This window comes from Lactuca serriola, chromosome 9 (assembly GCF_051521515.1).
Source record: "Lactuca serriola cultivar US96UC23 chromosome 9, Lser_US96UC23_V15, whole genome shotgun sequence".
Taxonomy (NCBI): Eukaryota; Viridiplantae; Streptophyta; class Magnoliopsida; order Asterales; family Asteraceae; genus Lactuca; species Lactuca serriola.
Window position 1 is genome coordinate 143,005,145 of NC_136416.1, and position 23,592 is coordinate 143,028,736.

Consider the following 23,592-nt stretch of genomic DNA (forward strand, 5'->3'; position numbering starts at 1 on the left):
GATGATTTTCACAAGTGATTAAGTCTTATTACACCATATCAGACATAATCATTTGCCACCAAGTGTATGTTTACTCCAAATTCATTATATCTTATACACACCATAAGGTTCCCCCTTGTTATGAACACTAAATATAATCACCTTGTTATGGCTTATGAGGGTGATATTTCAAGCTCTTAACTACCTTGTTTAGTTCCTTCTCTTGAATCACTAGAATACACACACACACACACACACACATATATATATATATATATATATATATATATATCAATTTCTATCATACTAGTTCATGAAAAATGATTAAATATTCTTTATTAACTAAATTTATAGTATTTACCCATAATTTGGTTATATTTTACAATTAAGTCATATTATATGACTTAGTCCATTAAGATGTCACCCTATCTTGTGCATAAGTACACTTGTTAATGCATAAAGTACAATTTCTTAATGTAATAGATACTCTAAATTGAACATATGGTTTAATAATTCCACTTATGTAAGTAATTATTCCTATAATTCTTTCTATACAACTTATTTCATTAAGCGATGGACTTAACTTGTATCATTTCAGTAAGTATCAACCTAGAATTTATCCTAAATTCCTTCAATTTGCTACATAGTTCATGTATAAGCATAATAAACGATTACATAAAGTTGTTACTGTTGGATAAGGTGTCTAAGTCTATAACTATATTTGGTATGTACTTGACCCGACCCAGCATGGTCCATTTGGGTTACATGGCATCATGCATTTGGATAAACTAAAAGAGAGAAATAACACTTGTGGTTTACTAATATATTATAAGTTCTAATATATTAATAGTATTATTTAATTAGTATTGATCAAGAATTAATTTGGAATTAAATAAGTGATCAAAAGATGACTAATTAAATATATGTGTTGATTATGTAAATTATCCATAACTTGTATAGTGGGCTAAAAGGCTCCATGTATTATCAAGTTGGGTGTTGGGTCGTGTTTTGTATAATATGTTGCGTCTATTGGGCTCGTTAGCTAGTCCATTTTTGTATCTCCGGTATGGGCCTGTCCATCCGTGAGTTTAGTAGGGTTGAATATAAATATAGGTGCTTGCATGCATCTTAGAAAAACGATAGAATAGAACGATTAGAGCATTATTCAGAAGTTTATTATTATCATTCTTGTAACCCTAAATCCTCTACAACGGAAGTTCTTAGTCGAGCTCTGCTGAGGATTGTTTGATCTAATCATTCGACATATTTTGATCCACTCTTGTCTTATTTATTGTTTTGTGTTCATCGCAATACCTGTTACAAAGATCTAATCGATCTTCACGTTTGTTATTATAACTTAACAATTGGTATCAGAGCGGGAGGTTGTGTAATTCATACACATCTTTTCTGTGAAAAAGGTTGCGATTAGGGTTATTCCGCATTAACTAATATTTATTGAGCCGTCATCCCATAATTGACATAACTCAGCATTTATTCGTTTTGCCCTAATTTAATATATTACAAGTCTGATCTTTTAAACAGGTTATTCGATCTAGCATGGACGAGTCACAATCAAATCCCATTAACATCTCAAACAACATTGGATCAACGACGAAGATTCCCATCCTTTATACCCAGGATTACGAAGTCTGGGCACATCACTTTGAAGATTATGTTATTGGATCTGAAGACAATGGATACCTCATCTGGGAAGCAATTGTGTCTGGACCATTCGCTCATTCAGCGACGTCAAGAATCATTAAAACTCAGAAAGAGTACAATGATCTGTTGAAAGACGTAAAAGATATTGCTCAAGACGAAAAGGATAAGTTTCAGTGCAACATTAAAGCATTGAGACTAATCAGATTCGCTCTTCAATCGGATACTTTCAGGTTACTGAGTTCATGCAGCACTGCTAAAGAAATATGGGATAGGCTACGAGAGTTATATTCCACAGACGAAGATCTCGAGCATTCCATTCAAACCTTACTTTTGTCCGAGTTTGGTGAATTCAAGCAGAGTCCTGAAGAAACTGTAACTCAGACGTTCGATCGCTTCAATCATCTTCTTAGTAAGATAATTAAACATGATATTGAAAGGAAGTTGATTGAACAAAAGGTTACGTTTTTAAACGGTCTTAGATCTGAGTGGAGAGCGGTTGTGTCCACTGTTAAAGAACATGAGCAATTCAAATCTTACTCATTGGAAAAGCTGGTAGGGATTTTGAAATCCCAAGAAAAGATTGTCATGCAAGAGAAAAATGTAGTTTCAAGCTTGGGATCATTGGCCCTTCTGAAAGCAAAGGTGTAATGGAAGATGAAGACCTTAACTTAGAGGACTATGACCTTACCTCTGAAGACTATGCAATGATGGTGTCAAACCCGAAGAGGTTCATCAAAAAAAGGTTTCCTACCAATAAGAACCGAAATTGGCAGGGAAGTTATAGTTCTGAAAATGTCAGGGAAGAACCGAATGCAGAAGAACCAAAGAAGGAACCAAAAGCTGAAGGAGATTCGGGTGTGAACTGCTACTATTGTGGAGGAAAGAATCACTATGCCAAAGATTGTGTCCTCAAGAAAATGGCAGAAAAGGATGAGGAGAAAGATGAAGAAGCTGTGTTAATGAAAAAGCTGGAAGAGATCAAGAAAAAGAGAGTTGTCACTAACTCTTGAATGAATGCTTTAATTGTGCAGGGTTCGGTAGCAGATGATGAGTTCGGTGGCGTGGAGGTCTGGTCAACCGACTCTGAGGATGATGAAGTAAGGAAGCCATCTCATGGAAAGGCTTATGTTGCGAAAGATGAAGGAAGCGGTGGAAAGTGCTTGATGGTGTCAGATGTATCTCAAATGAGGGGATATAACACAGACGGTGGGAATGAAGACACAAAGGAGCGAGAGGACTTGTGCTTCATAGCAAAACCTCTCAGCGTGCAGTTTAACGAGCTTGATGAATTAACCAAGAAGGTACAATCCATTTTTGTTTCATTCAAATTCCCACAAAGTTCATATGAAAAAGAATTAAAAAAATGTAAATTCAAGAATCTCGCATCTAGACAGCAGTTTAACTCAAACACGGGTCACCAATTCTAACCTAACTGACCAAATAAGCAGGGTGTCTTCAAAGAGTGAGGAACGGAGGATGTGGATCGAGCTGAAGGAGTCAGAGTTAATCAAATCCAAGGACGAAAACATTTATTTACAAAGAGACAATTTGAAACTTTTAAAACAGAGAAATGTCTTTTGTTTAATTGCTAAGCGTCTTTACACTAATATCACTCAACTTCATTTGAATTGTGAAATAGGGCAGAAAATTCATCGCATGATTTTGCCCTTCCTTGAGTTTAAGGAAGATGAAATTGATGCAGAAGCATATAATTGCGAAAGTGTAGTTTCGTCTGAGGATGTAAATCCGACGTATATGTATGGTCTGGACAAAATCGAATCTTTCATAAAGTCCAAGGACCATAAGGACATGCTGAAAAATCTTTTGGATGAAAATGAAAAACTGAAACTAAGGACCGAAACCATACAAAAGTTTGACTCATTGAAGGCCAACTTGAGCTCAGAAAATAAAATTGATGTTGAAAATGCATCTGAGCTTAATGAGGATGATGATATGAGTGAAATTTCTGTAGAGGATGTAGTTGACTGTTCTGAGTTTGTCAAAAGCGAACCCGAAAACCACAAAAATCTTATTTCAGAAAATTCTGTGGAGTTTGCTCGTTTGTCCACCAAAAGTCCCCGATCCTTGAAGAAAAAGCTGTTGTATACCAAAAGGTAAGGAAGACTCCAAATCAGGTATATAAGGTCACAGGAGTAACCGAACATCAGACAACCGAATTCACAGCCATTGTAAATGAAGATAATGCTGATGGCTGTGATGAGTTCTTCTGGTCTGCCCCTATCGACAATGCTGATGAAATTGTTGGTTTGTCGGAACGAACATCCTGGAAAACCAAAGGCAGATATGTACCAGAGCCTTTGAATAAGCCTGATAACTTTGACATGCCAAGTACTAGTGGTACAAAAGATGTTCCTGAAGAAAAAGGAGATCCTGCAAAAGAAGTCACTCCTTCAAGCGAAACTTCATCAGTTCAGAGTGAACCGACTGACAAAAAGCAAAAGCAAAAAGCAAATATCCATCGACAGCCGAAGCAAGTGAAAAATCAGAAGCAGCAAAGGAATATGAGATACAAGAAGAATCTCTCTGAACGAAAACAGTTTTGGCAATCTCAAAACGCCTACTTCTCTTATCATGACAGAAATTCGAAGTCAGAGAAAAGTACTGTTAGATCGCAAGAAAATAATAACAACCGAAGGGAGAGGTTCGGTTCTAAGGGTAATAACAACCGAAAGGATACGTTCGGTTCTGAAAATTATGATAACCGAAGGCAAAGGTTCGGTTCAGAAAACACAAGCTACCGAAAGCATAAGTTCGGTTCTGAGAGCAAAAGCAACTAAAGTTCTAGGTTCGGCACCCCTAATGATCAAAAACAAAAGGGTCATTTAGAACTTCAAGTCAAGAAAACATCTCAGTCTAAATTCTCTCGTTCTACTTCTTCTCATTCTTCTAATTCCTCTCAACCTCATTCTAAATCCAATTCTGTTAATTCTCAAAATCCAAAATCTTCAACAGATTTGAAAGGAAAATCGAAGGTTTCCTCAGTCAAAACCGATCAAAAGCATTCCAATGTCCCAGTGCCTAAACCTGAATCCAAACCGACTGTAACAAATCCCAATAAAATTAAGGTTTTCACCATTAAAAAGGAAGATGAAACAACTTTAATAAAAAGAACATATTTTGTTGACATCTCTCTTACTATTCCTATTCCTGTGAAAGGCTCACGTAGACCCAAGAAACTTTGGGTTCCTAAATCTGCTTAATTTTTGCAGGTTATCAGTGACGAGCAGTTTGACGAAGAATGGTATATTGACAGTGGCTGCTCGCGTCACATGACAGGAAGGAAGGAAGAGCTGAGGGAATTTCGGTCTCTTTCAAACGGTGGAAATGTCAAGTTCGGAAACAACTCATTCGGCACGATAAAAGGGTATGGAATGATAACAAATGGAGACTTCACAATCAGAAAGGTTGCATACGTTGAAGGCCTACAGCACAACCTCATCAGTGTATCTCATCTTGTTGGAGGTACCGGTCTCAAGGTCTCATTCGATGATGAGGGTTCGGAAATAATTGAAAAGAAAATGAAAAGAGTAATTCTCAAATCGGAGCGCAAAGGCGAAATGTTTCCCCTGAACCTCAAACCCATTAAAGGGAATCCAGCTATCTACCTGTTATCCAAAGCACAATCTGACGAAAGTTGGCTGTGGCACCGAAGGCTCTCTCATCTCAACTTCAAGGATATCAACAAACTTGTCACAGGTGGTCATGTTCGAGGTCTTCCATTGCTCAAATTCGATCGAGAACATTTATGTGCTGCGTGTGAAATGGGGAAGCAGAGTCGTCAAAGTCACCCATCGATTGTAAACAATAAAGTTGTTGAACCATTAGAGTTAATTCACATTGACTTTTGTGGTCCATCATCTATCGAAAGCATCGGCGGTAGCAAGTATATTCTTGTTATTGTTGATGACTTTTCACGTTTTACATGGGTGTTCTTTCTGAAGCACAAATCTGAAGCAACTCTCAAGCTAAAGGCGTTTATCAAGCAGGTTGAAGTGCAGTTGAGGAAAGTCATTCGCAACATCAGGAGTGACAATGGGCTGGAATTCAAAAATAAAGAATTCGAAGAATTCTTAGCCGAAAAAGGAACCAGTCACAACTTCTCAGCTCCCTACACCCCTCAACAAAACGGGATTGTCGAAAGACGAAACCGATCTTTGTGTGAGGCGGCTCGAACCATGCTAAGTTTTGCTTCTTTGCCTTTATATTTTTGGGCTGATGCTATTGCCGCAGCATGCTTTACGCAGAACAGGTCATATCTCAATAAGCGATTCACTCTCACTCCTTATGAGATCATCAACAACAGGAAGCCAAATGTCAAATTTTTCCATGTATTCGGCTCACGATGTTTCATCTTCAATTCTAAAGAACATCGTAACAAGTTGGATGTCAAAGCCGATGAAGGGATATTTCTGGGCTATTCTCTCACTTCTAAAGCCTACAGGGTATTAAACAAGCGCTTGAGGAAAATAGAAGAAACTTATTATGTGACTTTTGATGATAGCTACGTCAAAAAGCTAAAGGCCAATGAAGACACAGTTGGAGAAATCTTTTCTCAAACAGGCCAAGTCACAGCCTCGATCGCAAACCTATTTGAGAAGTTTGTCGAGTTATTCGATGAACCAGAGAGAGCTACTCTCTCGGAAGCCGGTGCAGCAGACAACAAATTAGATCATCTGAAGCAAATCATTGAAGATGCTGCCAAGCAAATGAATGAAGGAGGATCAAGTTCTAACAAACCTCCACAGCACGATGCTTCAGTTGAGGGGGAAGACCCATCTTCGTCATCACAGCCGAGCTCACATGTTGAGGGGGAGAACAGTTCTCAAGCTGCTCCCGAACGCACAACAGTACCCGAAGGAGCTACAACACCCGAAGGTGCGTCAACACCTGAAAGCTCGACACCACCCGAAACCCCTGTCGCTCTGGAAACTCAAGACACACCTGAAAGCTTATCTGTCGAGGGGGAGAATGCTGATATGCTTTATGACGATGACAGTCAATCTGAACTAGAAGAGATGGTAAATGTTGAATTGGATCCATCTTATGATCCAAATTACCCCCCTCTTGTCAAATGGACCAGAGATCATCCTGTTTCCCAGGTTGTCGGTAATGTCTCTGAAAAGGTCCTGACCCGATCACAACTAAAGGCAAAACAAACTTCCTTATTTTCAAAAGTAGAATTCTGTATGTTTAACTCCTTCGTCTCAAAAGTTGAACCAAAGACAGTTAACACTGCTCTTGATCACTCCGATTGGGTTCAAGCTATGCAAGACGAACTGAATGAATTCGAAAGGAATAAAGTTTGGCGCCTCATTCCAACTCCTCAAAATGCCTCAGTTGTTGGTCTCAAATGGGTCTTCAGAAATAAGATGGACAAGGAAGGCAACGTGATACGAAACAAAGCCCGTCTGGTGGTGAAAGGATACTATCAGGAGGAAGGAATCGACTATGAAGAAACTTTTGCTCCTGTAGCTAGGCTGGAATCCGTTAGAATATTTCTTGCCTATGCTGCACACAAAAACTTTGAAGTCTACCAAATGGATGTCAAGTGCGCATTTCTAAATGGAGAACTTGAAGAAACGGTGTACGTGGAGCAACCTCCTGGATTCGTCAATGAAAGGTATCCCAATCACTGTTACATTTTGGACAAAGCCGTATATGAACTGAAACAAGCTCCGAGGGCCTGGTATGAAACGCTAACCAAGTTTTTAAAGATGTCCAAATTCAAACAAGGTTCGGTTGACCCAACCTTCTTTCGTAAGAAGGAAGGTAAACACCTTATGATTGTTCAAATCTATGTCGATGATATCATCTTTGGCTCAACGAATCCTAGCTTAATGGCAGAATTCAGAAAGTTGATGGAGACTAAATTTGAAATGAGATCAATGGGTCCAATTAACTTTTTCCTTGGTTTAAATATTAGACAGGGACCCGAAGGAATCTTTATAAATCAGGAAGCTTACACGAAGACTCTCCTAGCAAAATTTGGCATGATGGGAGATTCAAAGGTTAAAGTTCCAATGACATTCGGCACCAAGCTCACTCCATTATTGGATAAGACAGCAGTTGATATTACGCTATATCGCCAGATGATCGGTTCTCTGATGTATCTTACTGCTAGCAGGCCTGATATAATGTTCTCTGTTTGTTACTGTGCTAGATTTCAGGCGAATCCACGTGAACATCATATGCTCGCAGTAAAGAACATACTCCGTTATCTCAAGCGAACTACCTCTTTAGGCCTATGCTATCCATCCAACTCAGGCTTCTTCGTTCAAGACTACTCAGATGCAGACCTTGGAGGTTGTGGACTAGACAGGAAAAGCACCACTGGAGGTTGTCAATTTCTTGACGGGAAGTTGTTTAGTTGGCAATCAAAGAAACAGACATTTGTGTCTCTGTCTACCGCTGAGGCAGAATACATCGTAGCTACCTCCTGTACTTCTCAAGTTATTTGGATCCAAAACCAACTCAGGGACTATGGACTCAATATGAAAAAGATCCCACTATATTGCGACTCTGAAAGTGCAATTAGGATCTGTCATAACCCAGTGCAACACTCGAAGACCAATCACATAGCACTGAGGTATCACTTCATTAAGGATCATGTGGAAGATGGGAACGTCGAAATACACTTTGTTCGAACCACTGATCAATTGGCTGACATCTTCACCAAAGCTCTTCCTGAAGCATCTTTTAACAAAATACTACAAGGGCTAGGTATGATGGATTCAGAGTCAGTACCAAAAATTACCTCTTAAAGCTCAAAAGCATGAAGCGATATAGACCGAACGTTCGGGTTCGGGTCTTGTGCTAATGTACCGAAATGAACCGAACGCTCGGGTTCGGTTGCATTATCTGCTTTTCGCTCATCACTCAAAGGTAGTTTCCTTGGTTGTAGATCGTATGTATAAATTTTCCATACTCGTATCTTTTATTGTCAAACTTATTCTCTTTTTCAAATCTATTTTCTTTGGCGACCGAAATCAACCAATCGTTCGGGTTCGGTTACAAAATTTTTCTCACCCGAAATAGACCGAACGCTCGGGTTCGGTTCCAAAGTTTTTCTCAACCGAAATAGACCGAACGCTCGGGTTCGGTTCCCAAATTTTTTTTGTGTGTCTTCATTTTTTTTATTATAAAAAATTACAAAAATATTTTTTTTCTTTCATAAATTCAAAAACTCCGAAAATATTTTTTTTTACCTTGGCTTTCATTTTTTTTATTTTATTTTTCTTTATTCTTTTTTTTTTTTGTGTGGGTATATAATTTCATTAGCTAAGTGTCCCTAGAAGCATGCTGCTGTTTGTGTCCAAAGCCTCACCTGATTCTGAATAATAGGCCTTGCTGACTTGGTATAAACAAACCTTGTCTTCCCAATTAGGCTTTCTTATTTATTCTAATCATGAGCTACCTAACTCTCTTCTCACATGAGATATGAGTTTTCTGCTTGGTCCTAATATTTATAGCAGAGGTACTTTGATTTCCTTACACCATCTATGTTGCATTTCTCCATCACATTCGCTTCACAAACGTAACCCTTGAGACTCTCAGAAATTATCACTGAGGTTTATGGTTGCACAATTTCTGTGTTCATGATCTTAGCTTCGTGTCACTACGTGCTAAGTGAAACCCAAAATTCAATACCCATTATGCATTGACGGTGAACAATTAATTTGCTCAAGCTTTCACTAATGAATTGATGAAGGTACCACATGAAATCTCTAATTTTATTTTGAGTGATTCCTATGAAATTGTTAACACCCATAACATTTCTTCCCTTGGAATCCAGTTTTAATTTTTGTTGAGATTTTATAAATTTCCTAGCCAAATTAACATTATCTCCAACCTACTTGTTCAACAGACTACACCGGTCTCACAAGTACTTCGTTCGATTTCTGTCTTATATCAAGATTCGGAAGTTTGAATCGAAGCGAAAGCCACCCTAATAAGCCTAGTTAATAGAAGCCTTTCAACACTTCTTAATAAGTATTTGATCGTTATTCAACGAGAAACCACACAAACACTTTAAGGTCTCTCTTGACTTTGAAGGAAGAGATTCGTGCCTGGGATCATTTGTTTCATGTCTTTATTGACATCACATATTTTCCCAAAAATATTGCTTTATTTCTTTTCTTTTACACCCTAAGCACGAAAATCTTTGATTTTCCTAAATTCAGGTTCTATTAATTAGAAGGCATTTTACTTGGATTGGCGGTTGATTAAAGGCTGTGGTTGATTTTAATCCACGTGGGAGTATTTTTTTTTCAAAAGATGCCGTTACAATTTAAAGGGATAAGATGATGACGTGCTGACTCAAACGGGAGTCTAATCGATTTGATTTCAAACGGCGCTAAAAGGGAAAGAGTGCGAATCGGAATCGTTTCATCTCCAAACGGCGCAAGAAGGGCGCGTGTGAATATGAACCGTCTCGTCTCCAAACGGCGCCTGATGGGAAGGCGTGTTATTAGGGACCTGACATTCTCTCTCATGCGTGATCATCGGCAACCCCAACTGTCACGCATCAGTCAACTCCGAAAAACCCTTCGTTTTTCAATAGAAGATTTGGGAAGATCTTTCTCTCTCTTTAAACCACATTATAAAAGGCAACATCCTCCACCGTTTACCTCTTTACTGCAATTAAAATTCCCAGAGCGCAAGAACTCCCTAAACCTTCACTATTCATCATCTCCTTCACTTTCTTCAAACAATGGCAGATTCATCTTCCGTTCACGCAACATCCCACATTTTGCTCGTTCGCCCACAACAAAGCCTAATCATCGATTTAACCCCTCATGCTTATGACGCCTTCATGTACCCCATCATCGAGTGTCTGAAGTTTTCTCCGATTGCTCCTGCAGTTACCAGAGCTGAGACTGTTCCGATGGAGTTCTTGTCACAGATCTTTGCGACCGCTCACTACGACAAGGTCGTTGACAGAATCTTTTTTGATGTCTTTGAGCACAAGGCGTCAATTTCAAAGCGAAGGTTTTGCTCGCTGTTAGGGCTTGAACCTGATTCTTCGAAGGTTAACCCTGAAACGATTCCAATGGGTCACTTGTTCAACATGTTCTATAACATGGGTTATACGGAGGTGCTTTCTACAGTTACGAAGTTCAAGAAGTCGTGCCTACCTACACAGTGGAATGGGATGTTCACTGTATTGGTCAAGGGATTATCTGAATGAAGTGTCGGGTCTGATGGTGCCAGTCGTCTATTTCTCTCCATAATGTATGGTATCTACAATGGCATCAACATGGATTATGGGTCTGTTCTATGGCAACAACTCATCCAGAGTCTCTCCTCTACCTCCAGACATTCAGAGATTTCGTATGCTAGGTTCTGGACTCTTATCACGAAATGGGTGATGGACAAGTACCACGTCCCCATTGTCGCTGGTGCTCCAATGTCTTCGATTGGTACCTTCCATACCACGAAGATCATTGTGTCAGACGCTTCAAAGTTTCCGTTCAATGGGTCTATTCCGGAAACCATGTATGGGGATGTTCCTGCTGACAGCCGGATTATCCAGACGTACAAAGGGTTCAAGCATTCTGGTTCGAGGGATCTTACTCCAGAGAGGTTGAAGTCAATACATGACGCCAACAAGCCTGCTCCAAGAGGCAAAAAGGCTGATAAAGGGAAACAGGTGGCAAAAGGAGCAAAAGGCCCATCTCCAAAGAAGAGGAAACCCACCAAGCTTGCTCAGTCTCCACAGAAAAAGAGGAGAAAAACCCAACCACGATGAAAGTTAATTATCACTTCCTCCTCAAGCGAGTCTGAGGGTGAGAGTTCAGATTCTGATGACTTTCCACGTGACAACACTCCACCCAGATCTCCTACCCCAGAAGTTCATGCATCTACTTGTCCAATCTCCTCTCCACCTAAAACCATTCCTATTTCTATTCCCCCCATAACTTCCACTACCTCAATACCACCTACTTCCATCCCAACACCAACACCAATATTCACCGACGCAACCACAACATCCACTGCAGATGTTAGAGCCAACGTATCTGATACGGGGGTTCATACTGATGCACCCGAAACCACTCCAGCACCCGAAACCACTCTAGCACCCGAAACCACAAAAGCACACGAACCTACACCAACACCCGAAACAACCCACCCCGAATCTACCCATACTCCTACACCACCACCTTCTCCTGGTCATGCTTCAGAGGGAGAAGAACCATTCCTTGGCGGGGAAGATATGACGTTTGACTCGGTCTACTATAGTCCGTTTCAAGTACAGAGTGATGATGACGACGACGCTCCTGTCACAAAAAGACATCTCAAGGAGCTCCATGACAAGATTGACTTGCTCATCGCCTCCTCTTCCACTTCTCAGTCATCCCTTTCTGAAGATGCAATTCAGAAGATTGTTGACGCCTTCTCTAAAGCTCAGCAAGATTCCATTGCTTCTGTAACCTCCGCCATAGATGCCTCCACAAAAGCCTGTCAGGCTGCGACCGAAAAAGTCGATAAACTATTTTCTGATGCCTCTTCTCTGTTAAAGTCTTTACAGGAGAGTGAAAATGCCGCCAAGACTACGTTGGAACCCATTGTTCACCAGCTAGCAACGTTAGTCTCCACTGAGTTGAAGTCCTTCGCTTCTTTTCGTTAAATGCTTTCAGACGACAACTCAGCCTTTCGCACTACCATTGACGAGTGTCTCTCGAAGCTACAAGAAGATTTGGCTACTGAGAAATCTCTTATGGATGTTCTTGCCAAGAAGACCACTGCTCTGAAGGTCAAGAGTGTTCAACTCTCCAACTCTCAACAGGAGATTGACTCTCTTCGGTCCGAAAGGGAGGTGATAAAGTCGTGTGTTTCGGATGTCCACTCTGCCATCTCCAACATCCTCGAAGCACATGATCCTATTCTTAACTATACTGTGAGGCGTGACCTTGCAGAGAAGCTCGCTCCCGCCCTTGCTCTGCTCAGCAAACTCGAAGGGCTCCTTGATTTCGTGTCCATCCCGAATCAAGGGGGAGAGAAGGAAACAATGTCTCAACCACCTCCTACTTCCACAGCTACTCATAATACCAAACCTCCTCCAGTAGGCCAAGCCTCCGGTTCTGGTGTGAAAGACAAAGGCAAAAATATTGCTGAGGAAGAAGAAGAAGAAGACAAAGAAACAATCGCCGACTTGTTGAAGCGTAGAAGTCGACGCAATGAGGCTGATATCAGTGCTCGTGTGGCAAGAGAGGCTGAAGAAGCCGAACGTAAACAGAAGGAAGCCCACGACCTTCTTGAGAGTAGGAAAACTCTTTTTCCTGCCTGAACTCTCGAGAGGATGATAAAAGAAGCCATTGACACACCGAGTATCCTGTGGCTGGAACCCGTAATCTCTCTTGATTGTTCCAACACTGTCGACTCACAGTTCGACATGCTACTGACCCGAAAGGCGTTCATCTTTCATGCCTTCTCTAACGTTGCATAGTTTCCTCATCCTCATCCACAGGTTGATCGGGACTTAATCAATTTTTATCTGAAGGCTGCTCAACCTCAGTATCAGACTTGGAGCGCTCAGAAAATTGTCAACGTTCGGGTCTTGAAGCCGTATAGTGAAGGGAACTTCATCAACATTCGGTTCAAGGTACTCCGGGGATCTGCCAAAACTGAACATGCTATTTCCCTTGCAGATCTTCCCAACCTTAATCCCCATGATTGGATTATCTTGCACAACATCCTTCTCACCAACGAAGCTGAATACGGTCCGATCATCAACCATTTCAAGAGGATGCTAGTGTGCTACGTCATGGAAGTTGCACTGATGGATCAGGAGATTGCAAGCGTATTTAAGAAGAAACCAACAATATCTCCTGTTGGCGCTGCCAGTGATCTCAACCAAATGTAGATGGGTAAAATTGACTCGAGAAGGAATTCGGTCATGTTCACCAGGAACGAAGGACAGAAATGTCTTTTTGCCTTGGCTGACAAACACCTCTACACCACTGCTTATTTAGAGCACGTTTTGGGGATCATCCACAGATGCAAGCAAAACACAGTGGATGATGTCGAGTACTTCGATGACATGATTCAATGGTATATTCGATTCAGACAGATTATTCTCGCTCTTATCACACGTCTGTTTGATACTGTAAAGAAGGCTCCCGCTGCTGGCCCGAAGAAGTAGTCTCGCTCCAATTTGACGCAAAGGGGGAGATTGTTGGGTCGTGTTTTGTATAATATGTTGCGTCTATTGGGCTCGTTAGCTAGTCCATTTTTGTATCTTCGGTATGGGCCTGTCCATCCGTGAGTTTAGTAGGGTTGAATATAAATATAGGTGCTTGCATGCATCTTAGAAAAACGATATAATAGAACGATCAGAGCATTATTCAGAAGTTTATTCTTATCGTTCTTGTAACCCTAAATCCTCTACAGCGGAAGTTCTTATTCGAGCTCTGCTGAGGATTGTTTGATCTAATCATTCGACATAGTTTGATCCACTCTTGTCTTATTTATTGTTTTGTGTTCATCGCAATACCTGTTACAAAGATCTAATCGATCTTCACGTTTGTTATTATAACTTAACATTGGGTTAAACCCATAGGATGCTCCATGGGAGTTACAAACCCATGGGTCATGGAAATGAAGAGTCATGTCACATTAGGGTTTATATGGGGTAACCCTAGATGTGACGCACTATATAAGGAACATGATACTCACCAAAATCGGTAGACACTAAGAACAAGAGAGGGAAAGCCAACTTTTACATGTGTTATACACACTCTAAAGTTGTTTCAAAGAATTTGGTGTTGTGTGAAGCATTTGAGGCATCACACTTGGGGTGCTAGGCTCTCAAGGTTTTCAAGGAATCAAATCAACTACAAGGTATGTAATTCTAGCCATATTTTAGATTTAAAGTTCCCCATGTATGCTCGATAGGATTATGAACCTTGGAAATCATATTTTGCATGTATTTTAGACAAACATAGATCCAAGGTTTTCTAGGGTTGCATATACACTTAGGGGTGTTAGAATGCTCAAAACCCATCAGTGTATCAGGGCCTAGGCTTGTTTGTTAATACTTGATGCAAAATAGTGTAAAAAAAATCGATTTTTGAGCTGTCTGCACAGGGGACTCGACGAGTCCATGGGGGGACTCGACGAGTCTAAGTGAAAATGCAACCAACTCGGCGAGTCAGTTCGTGCACTTGACGAGTTGGCCAGGCAGAGTGCAAAATTTCGATTTTTGCTGCTGGAAATGGACTAGAAACATTACCCTAAACTGTTTTGGAGTTGTCAAATTTGTTTTAGATGGTGTAATGGTTGTTCTAATCCATTTACACTGGCTAATATCAAAATTACATGATTATATGTGATCATATGTTCTTCAAATTTTGATATGGATATTCATGTTCTTAAGAGTTCTTGATAGATCATATGAATTACTTGTTTAAATGCTTAATTCATGAACTTTATGTGTTTTAATGGAGTCCATAACTTGTCCTCAAGTTATGGATAACCAAAAGTCTCTTTGTGTTAAAACCATTAAAAGAACACATACTTTATAATATTATAAGTTAATAATATATATATATATATATATATATATATATATATATATATATATATATATATATATATATATAGAGAGAGAGAGAGAGTTAGGTTCAAATGTTTTCACTATCTATTGTGTGCCCGTATGATTGATTCTGGACCAATCATTTTAATTATTTTAAGAAAGTAATTAATGCATATTAAGTGCTGAAGATGTAATTAATACCTATTATATCTTCAACATGTAATATGCATTAATTACTTTCTTAAAATAACTAAAATGATTGGTCCAGAATCAATCATACAGGCACACAATAGATAGTGAAAACAAAAAAATAACCTAACCCTATATATATATATATATATATATATATATATATATATATATATATATATATATATATATATATATATATATATATATATAAGAGCAAGTCGTCTTACCATTAGTATGCCTCATTAACAAAGCCGGTATATAAGGGGGGGTATAAGGTTGCTGCCTATAAAATGGCAGCTTAATAGGTGTCCACTCTCACCCACCGCTTCCTTGATCGGTGGATGGTCGTTAGCCGAACGGGTAGGACAAGGACTTATAAATTCTTGTTAAAAGTATGATGAATATTATAAAGTAAATAAATGTTTTATTAAATTCCCAATCTTAGTTGCTTTAGGAAAATGTGACTAAGGTGCTAATCCATGAAAATACACTTTACACTTTGATTAAGTCGTTAGTGTAGTGTGTGTGGTTAACCGGCACACTAACATGGACTTAACAAGGTAGGTAAAGGGTGACTTAAAGTTTCTTATAGGTCGGTGGAGTGCGTGTGGTTAACCGGCACATCGATTGAGTGATAAACTTTAAGGGTACCAAGTAATTTGCATGGTTACTTCACACCTCTTTTTGTGATCCTCAATATCCTAGTCACAAAACTTGGAGGGCACACTCGAGATTGAAACATGCCTTTGAAAAGTTCGTTGAATCTCAAAAGAATCTAGGAATTTCTAAGAACCAATTAAAACCTAATAATTTATATTCCGGTTTTTGGTGGAAATTGGTGAATCGTCATTCACCTACCTTTCAAATATGTTATAGCTTAGATTACGACATACCTCTTCTAATTTATAATATATTATGATTGGATCCTAGCATAATATTACATTTGGGTGTTTTATTAAGGACTATCTTTATATTTAAACTAAACTTGTTCTCTTCTTTTCAGATGTCTTCCAACAACACTGCTTCAGGCTCAAACCCTACTAGCTCCTTTCTCTCATGAACCTATGTGGGAGGGTCATCTTCGATGGTTCCAACTTTATGGATTGGATCCAGAACATCAAGATGGTGACTCGTTACGAGGACATGGAATATGTCCTCGATAAGGAGTTAAAGGTGATCGATGAGTCCACTGCTACTCCCCAGGAGATCGCTGACTTTCGGACTCATGAAAGAGATGCCACCAATGTGGCATGCATCATGATGGCCACCATGACAGCTGAACTCCATAAGTCCTATGAGGACTACTACCCTTTTGAGATGCACCAAGATATGATGGAAAGATACCATCAGAGTGCTTCTCAAGAGCGGTATGAAATAATCTCCTCCATGATAACAACCAGGATGAAGGACGAAGATTCCGTCAGCTACATGTAGAAAATGCAAAGGTATGTGGATCGTTTGATGAAGCTTAATGTGAACTTACCCGAGGAGATTGCAATAGATATCATTTTGCACTCCTTACCCTCGTGTTATGATCAATTCTGCATGACATACCACATGAATAAGGAATAAGTCACACTCATCAAACTTCAATGACTCCTAAAGACCGCATAAACAGGTCTTAAAGGTAAGTCGGTTGTTAACTCTCCTACTCTTACTCCAAACTCCACCCCTGTCTTGGCAATCGGGAAACGTAGAGGGAAGAAGAGGAAGAGCCCTTCGAAGGGTACCAAGGGTATGAACCTTGATGGCTCTTCTTCAAGTGGAACCAAGAAAGGTTTCGTCACTCCTTCTTTCGACCCAAAAGATGTTAGAAATATGGTTTGGTGGCACTTGGAAATCTGAGAATCGTGATAATCACTTTCAAATCGAAGTATTTGGGTGGTACTCCCAAATCCTCAATTGGATAAGACTCAAATAAAATCAGAGAGAAAAGAAAGAGAGAATGAGATGGTGTAATTTCGTGAGTACCAGAAAAGTGACTAAAATTGGTTATAAACCTTCCTTATCTGAAAAACTGTCAAGACTGTCATATAACAGTTTTTGTCAACAGTAAAAACTATTATAAATCCGTGTTTTGTATAAGGATTAATGCAAAGTCAAAAATCAGGTCAAATATTCAAAATTTGGATTTTCTGATGCATTTTTAATACATAAATATAACCCAAATAAAAATTTGGATTTCCCAGCCAAGGGCTTTGCCCCTTGGACCCCGCCAGGGGCTGCCGCCCCTTGGACCCCGCTCCCAGGGGCGCTGCCCCCGGAGCCCCGTTCATTCAGAGGCTTCGCCCCTAAATGACAGTATACTTTGATACTTGATCAAACTTAAACAATTGTGTACTCCACACCTTCCTTACTTGTTTAATATTTATCAAGATCATTTTTAGTCAACAGAAGAATCCTATTACACTTAAATAACATTGATGATAACAAATCACTAACAAACCTCCCCCATTTATGTGTAATCTTGATTAACTTAAAATGAAACATAACACCAACAAAACTGATGCATAAATGAAATGTCGTGACTATTAAATTTCACATTAGTATATTATATAATCCAAATATTTGAATATCAGGGTATCACTAAGGATTGAACCCTTTCTATCCATAGTGAATACATGAAGATAATACACACAATAGTTTACATTCTCATAAGTTCTAACTTGACACTATATTTTACTAGCTTGTGTCCCATCCTTCAATAAGCATATCAAAGCCAAGTCCTAACTTCTTGAAGTAGCTAAACTTCATGCTTATATAGGTAGTTCTTTTATTCTTGCACCTGCAAATGCAATTTTTTAAAAAAACTATTAAGAATATAAATTCAACCTCCTTAACTTGCAAAACTAAGCACATACCTTGGGATGATGAATAATGTGTTCCAGTCTTTAAATATCGAGCTTTCCACATTGAATTCAGCATCTAATATTACATTAGATGGGAATTGGGTATCTCAATATAAAAGAGTTTAAGTGGACTTTAAACCCATCCCTACAGCCGCCTTGCACACAAGATCTCTTGCTAAGCCTTTTGTTAGATGATCGGCTAAATTAAATTGAGTTCTTACAAACTCCACAGATATCACACCAGTCATGATGAGCTCACGAATCATGTTATGTCTAACACCTAAATGTCTAGATTTCCCATTGTACACTTGACTATAAGCCTTAGCCAAGGTAGCAGCACTATCACATCTGATAGAAATGGTAGATATCGGTTTAGGCCATAATGAAATTTCATAAATCAAATTCCTTAGCCATTCAGCTTCTTTACCAGCAGCAGACAATGCAACAAACTCAGACTCCATGGTTGAGTTAGTAATACAAGTCAGTTTCTTAGATGCCCAAGAAATGGCACCTCCTCCAAGAAGAAACACCCAACAGGAGTGATCCTCTAAACTGTTAATCCAGCTGGCATCTGAATAACCTTCCAAAATAGAAGGATATCCACTATAAGTTAAACCATAATTCATGGTCCCTTTCAAGTACTTGAATACTCTACTCATAACTTTCCAATGATGTGAACTAGGATTACTAGTATATCTACTAAGCCTTCCCACATCATATGCTATATCAGGCCTAGTACTAATCATGGCATACATTAGACAACCAATAGCCCTTGAGTATTCTAGTTGAGACACTGGAGATCCTTTATTAGGTAGAAGCTTAAGACTAGGATCTATAGGAGTGCTAACAGGAGAACAATTCTCAAAGTTAAACTTTTTCAATATCTTCTCAATATAATGAGATTGAGAAATTGAAATCCCATTGTTTCCTTTTTTAATTCTTACACCAAGAATTACCTCAGCCTCCCCCATGTCTTTCATATCAAAACTAGATGATAAGAATTTCTTGGTTTTATCAAGTTCTTCTAAATCAGTACGAAAAATCAACATATCATCTATATATAAGCAAATCATGACTCCTTTACCAGAAGTATCAAATTTGCTATATACACACTTGTCAGCTTGGTTTAATGCAAAACCATTAGACAAGGCAACATCATCAAACTTTTGAGGCCATTGTTTTGGTGCTTGTTTCAAACCATATAATGAGTTCTTCAACTTGCACACTTTGTGTTCATTTCCAGGCATCACAAACCCTTCAGGTTGTTTCATGTATATTTCCTCATCCAAGTCACCATTCAAGAATGTAGTTTTCACATCCATTTGGTGAATCACAAGATTATGTATAGCTGTAATAGCTAATAATAATCTAATAGTAGAAATTTTGGCAACAGGAGCATAAGTATCAAAGAAATCAATGCCTTCCTTTTGTCTAAAGCCTTGGATAACCAATCTGGCTTTATACTTATCAATTGTGCCATCCACCTTCATTTTTCTTTTGAGGATCCATTTACATCCTGATGCCTTGCAACCAGGAGGTAAATCAGCCAATACCCAAGTATTGTTATGCATGATAGAATCAATCTCATCATGAATTTCCTCTTTCCAAAAATGAACATCCTAGAAGCCATAGCTTCACCAAAAGTCTTTGGATCCTCTTCAACATTAAAACAATATTGATGTTGAGAAATAGTCTCATTCCTTGTTCCTTCAACTAAATATAGTTGAAAATCAGATCCGAAAGACTTAGCTTCTCTAGATCTGGTGCTTTTCCAAGGTTCAGGTACAAAACTTGCACCACCAGAAACATCTTTAGCTTGAGTAGTACTCTTGCTGGAAGATTGATGAATCATGTCCCTTGGTCTAGGTATAGATGTAAATCTTTCTTCATCAAAGATATCATCTCTTGACTCTATCACTGTGTTTATAGACACAGAGTCATTAGATTATAAAACATAGAATCTATATGCTTTGGAATGCTCAGCATATCCAATAAAGATACAATCTATGCCTCTCTCACCCAATGTTTTCCTTTTGGGTTCAGTGAGCCTTACAACTGCTCTACAACCCCAAACTTTGAGATAACTCAATTTTGGTACCTTTTTATACCAAAGTTCATAAGGAGTATTCTTACTCCTTTTATTTGGAGTTCTATTCAAGATGTAACATGCAGTTAACATTGCCTCACCCGAAAACCCTTCACTTAAACCATAATATGACAACATGGAATTAACCATTTCTTTCAAAGTCCTATTCTTCCTTTCAGATTCACCATGTTGTTGTGGTGTATATGGAGCTGTGGTTTGATGTATTATTCCAGTTGATTCAAAATAAACTGGATCATAATACTCACCACCTTTATCAGTAAGTAATACTTTTATTAATTCATTTTTATGAAGCTCAACTTGTTGTTTATAAATTTTAAATTTATCAAGTGCTTCATCCTTAGAATGTAGCAAATAGATATAACAATATCTAGATGCATCATCAATAAAAGTAATAACATACTTCTTGTTTCCAAGGGAAGGTGTTGCATGGAAATCACATAAATCACTATGTATAAGATCCAACACCTTGCTTTCCCTAACAACATCTTTGAAAGGCTGTCTAGTGATTTTAGTTAGCATGCATGTTTTACATTTTTCATTATTTTGCATATCAAAAGTAGGAATTAAACTTATTTTATACATGTCTTTTAATCTCTTGTAATGAATGTGTCCTAGTCTAACATGCCATAATTCAGATTTATGAAAATTATTGCTAGCACTACTAGAAGCCATGCAAAAAATAATTATCACTAGAAGGATAATTAATATTAATCCTAATCATTCCATTACATATATAGCCAAATCCTATAAAAGAACCATGTCTTGACAAGATATACTTGTCACTTTCTAACACTTGTTTGTAACCACAATTCTTTAATACAATTTCAGACACTAGATTCTTAGGAATCCCTGGAACATATAAAACATTGTTCAAACACAAACATTTCCCAGAAGTAAAAGTAAGTAAAACAGATCCTATGCCCTTGATTCGTTCAGTTGCAACATTTCCCATCTTCACAACAAACCCATCTTCAATTGGTTGAAAGTCCTTGAACCAATATAGATCTTTGCAAACATGACTTATTGCTCCCGAATCAACCCACCATGCAACTTTATCATCATGCACATAAAATGCTTCAGAAATCACAGAAATATAATTCCGAATATATTTAGAATTCTGCAATAAACAGAAATCTGACCTTGTTGCTTTTCTGGATCCTTGGATCCACTTGGTCCAGCACTATCCTTATTCACTTTGCGAAGACGACAATCTTTCTTGAAGTGACCCCGTTTGTTACAATTCCAACAAACCAACTTAGCCTTCTTGTTGGAAGACTTGTCATCCTTTCCTTTAAACTTCCTTTTTCCATTAGACTTCTTGGGATTCTTTGAACTTTCTCCTTCCACCATGTTCACAGAAGAGGAACCAACTTGGTTCTTGCCTTTAGGATTGTTATCAAGTTCTTGAATCCTTATGGACTCTTCAATCCTTAAATAGCTTCCAAGTTGAGTCAAAGTCAATTCCTCTTTGTTATGTTTCAGATTGTGTTTAAATCCTTCCAGGAAGGGGGCAGTTTGTCAATGATCAAAGCCACAGAAATGGCTTCATCCATTTTCAGATCGTGTTGAGTAAATTGTCCCAAAATCCTTAACATTTCATGGAATTCTTCCATAACAGGCCTGGAGTCAATCATCTTGTAACCCATAAAGTTACTAACAAGAAACTTCTTACTAGAAGCATCTTCAGCCATGTACTTGGATTCAAGAGGATCCCACAGTTCTTTTGCAGATTCGAAATTTTGATAGATATCAAAAAGAGAGTCATACATACCATTGAGAATATGACCACGACATATGTAATCATCATTTTCCCACTTTGATCTTCTTCTTGTTGCCTCCAAAGGTTCATTTTGAACAGATTCTGGTAAGACTGGCATGGGTGTACGCAGAACATACACCACTTTCTGAGTGGTAAGGAGAAACTTCATCTTCTTCTGCCATCTACGAAAATATTGCCCTTCAAACTTGTTTAGTTTTTCAAACTTACTTGTCATTTCCTTCACAGAATCACCACTTGCCATGATCACATGATACTTTGATTTTTGTTAGAAATATGGTTTAGTGGCACTTGGAAATCTGAGAATCGTGATAATCACTTTCAAATCGAAGTATTTAGGTGGTACTCCCAAATCCTCAATTGGATAAGACTCAGATAAAATCAGAGAGACAAGAAAGAGAGAATGAGATGGTGTAATTTCGTGAGTACCAAAAAAGTGACTAAAATTGGTTATAAACCTTCCTTATTTGAAAAACTGTCAAAACTGTCATATAACAGTTTTCTCAACAGTAAAAACTGTTATAAATCCGGGTTTTGTATTAAGGATTATTGCAAAGTCAAAACCGGGTCAAATATTCAAAATTTGGATTTTCTGATGCATTTTTAATACAGCAGTATAACCCAAATAAAAATTTGGATTTCCCAGCCAGGGGCTCTTGTAACGCCCGTTGATCTGGGCTAGTCAATTTAGAGATAATAGGGGTTGAAAATGACTTTTCGGCAAATGATTATTTAGAATAAATAATCTTAACTAAGTTGTAGAATATGTCTCAAGGGTTCCGTACATATAAAGAACGTCGAAATCCGAGTTATAACGAAGAAGTTATGGCTCGTCGAAGTTTTACGGCAAAACCGGCACGACACCGGGAGACGTAAATAGTGAATTTATGATGGAGGACTTTTTATCCTTAGCGATCTAAACAAAATTTATAGTATATGTTAAACCGAGAACATACAAAAAAAGAAGGCCCAAATCTGACTTCGTATGAGGAAGTTATGATTTTTCTAAGATTTGGCATAGCAGTGCACGACCCGAAACTCGAATTTTAGTTCGAGCGGTTTTTGGCTTACGCAACCTTAATGAGAGTTTAAGATCTCATTAATAGGAACTCAACGGTAAAAATACAGACGAAACCGGAGTCCGTATGAAGGAGTTACGAATTCTTCGCGGTCATTTAACAGTCTAATCTCCTCCTACTGTTAAATTTAAAGTCGGTTGAGAATTAGCCAATGGAGTCAAAACGAAAGTTGTAGATTTTGTTTTTACCTACGTGTGGATATAAAGAACGTCAAAAACGGAGTTCGTATGCGAAAGTTATGAATTTTTAAAGATTAGTTGTTTTACCTGCGTCCGGCGCCACTTGTCAGCACTAGACTTCGCCTTGGAGCCTACGCAAAACTCACGACGTGAACACCCTTTTTCACAATGTGAATTGGCCCAGACAGCCTATGAATAGAGGCATAAATCACC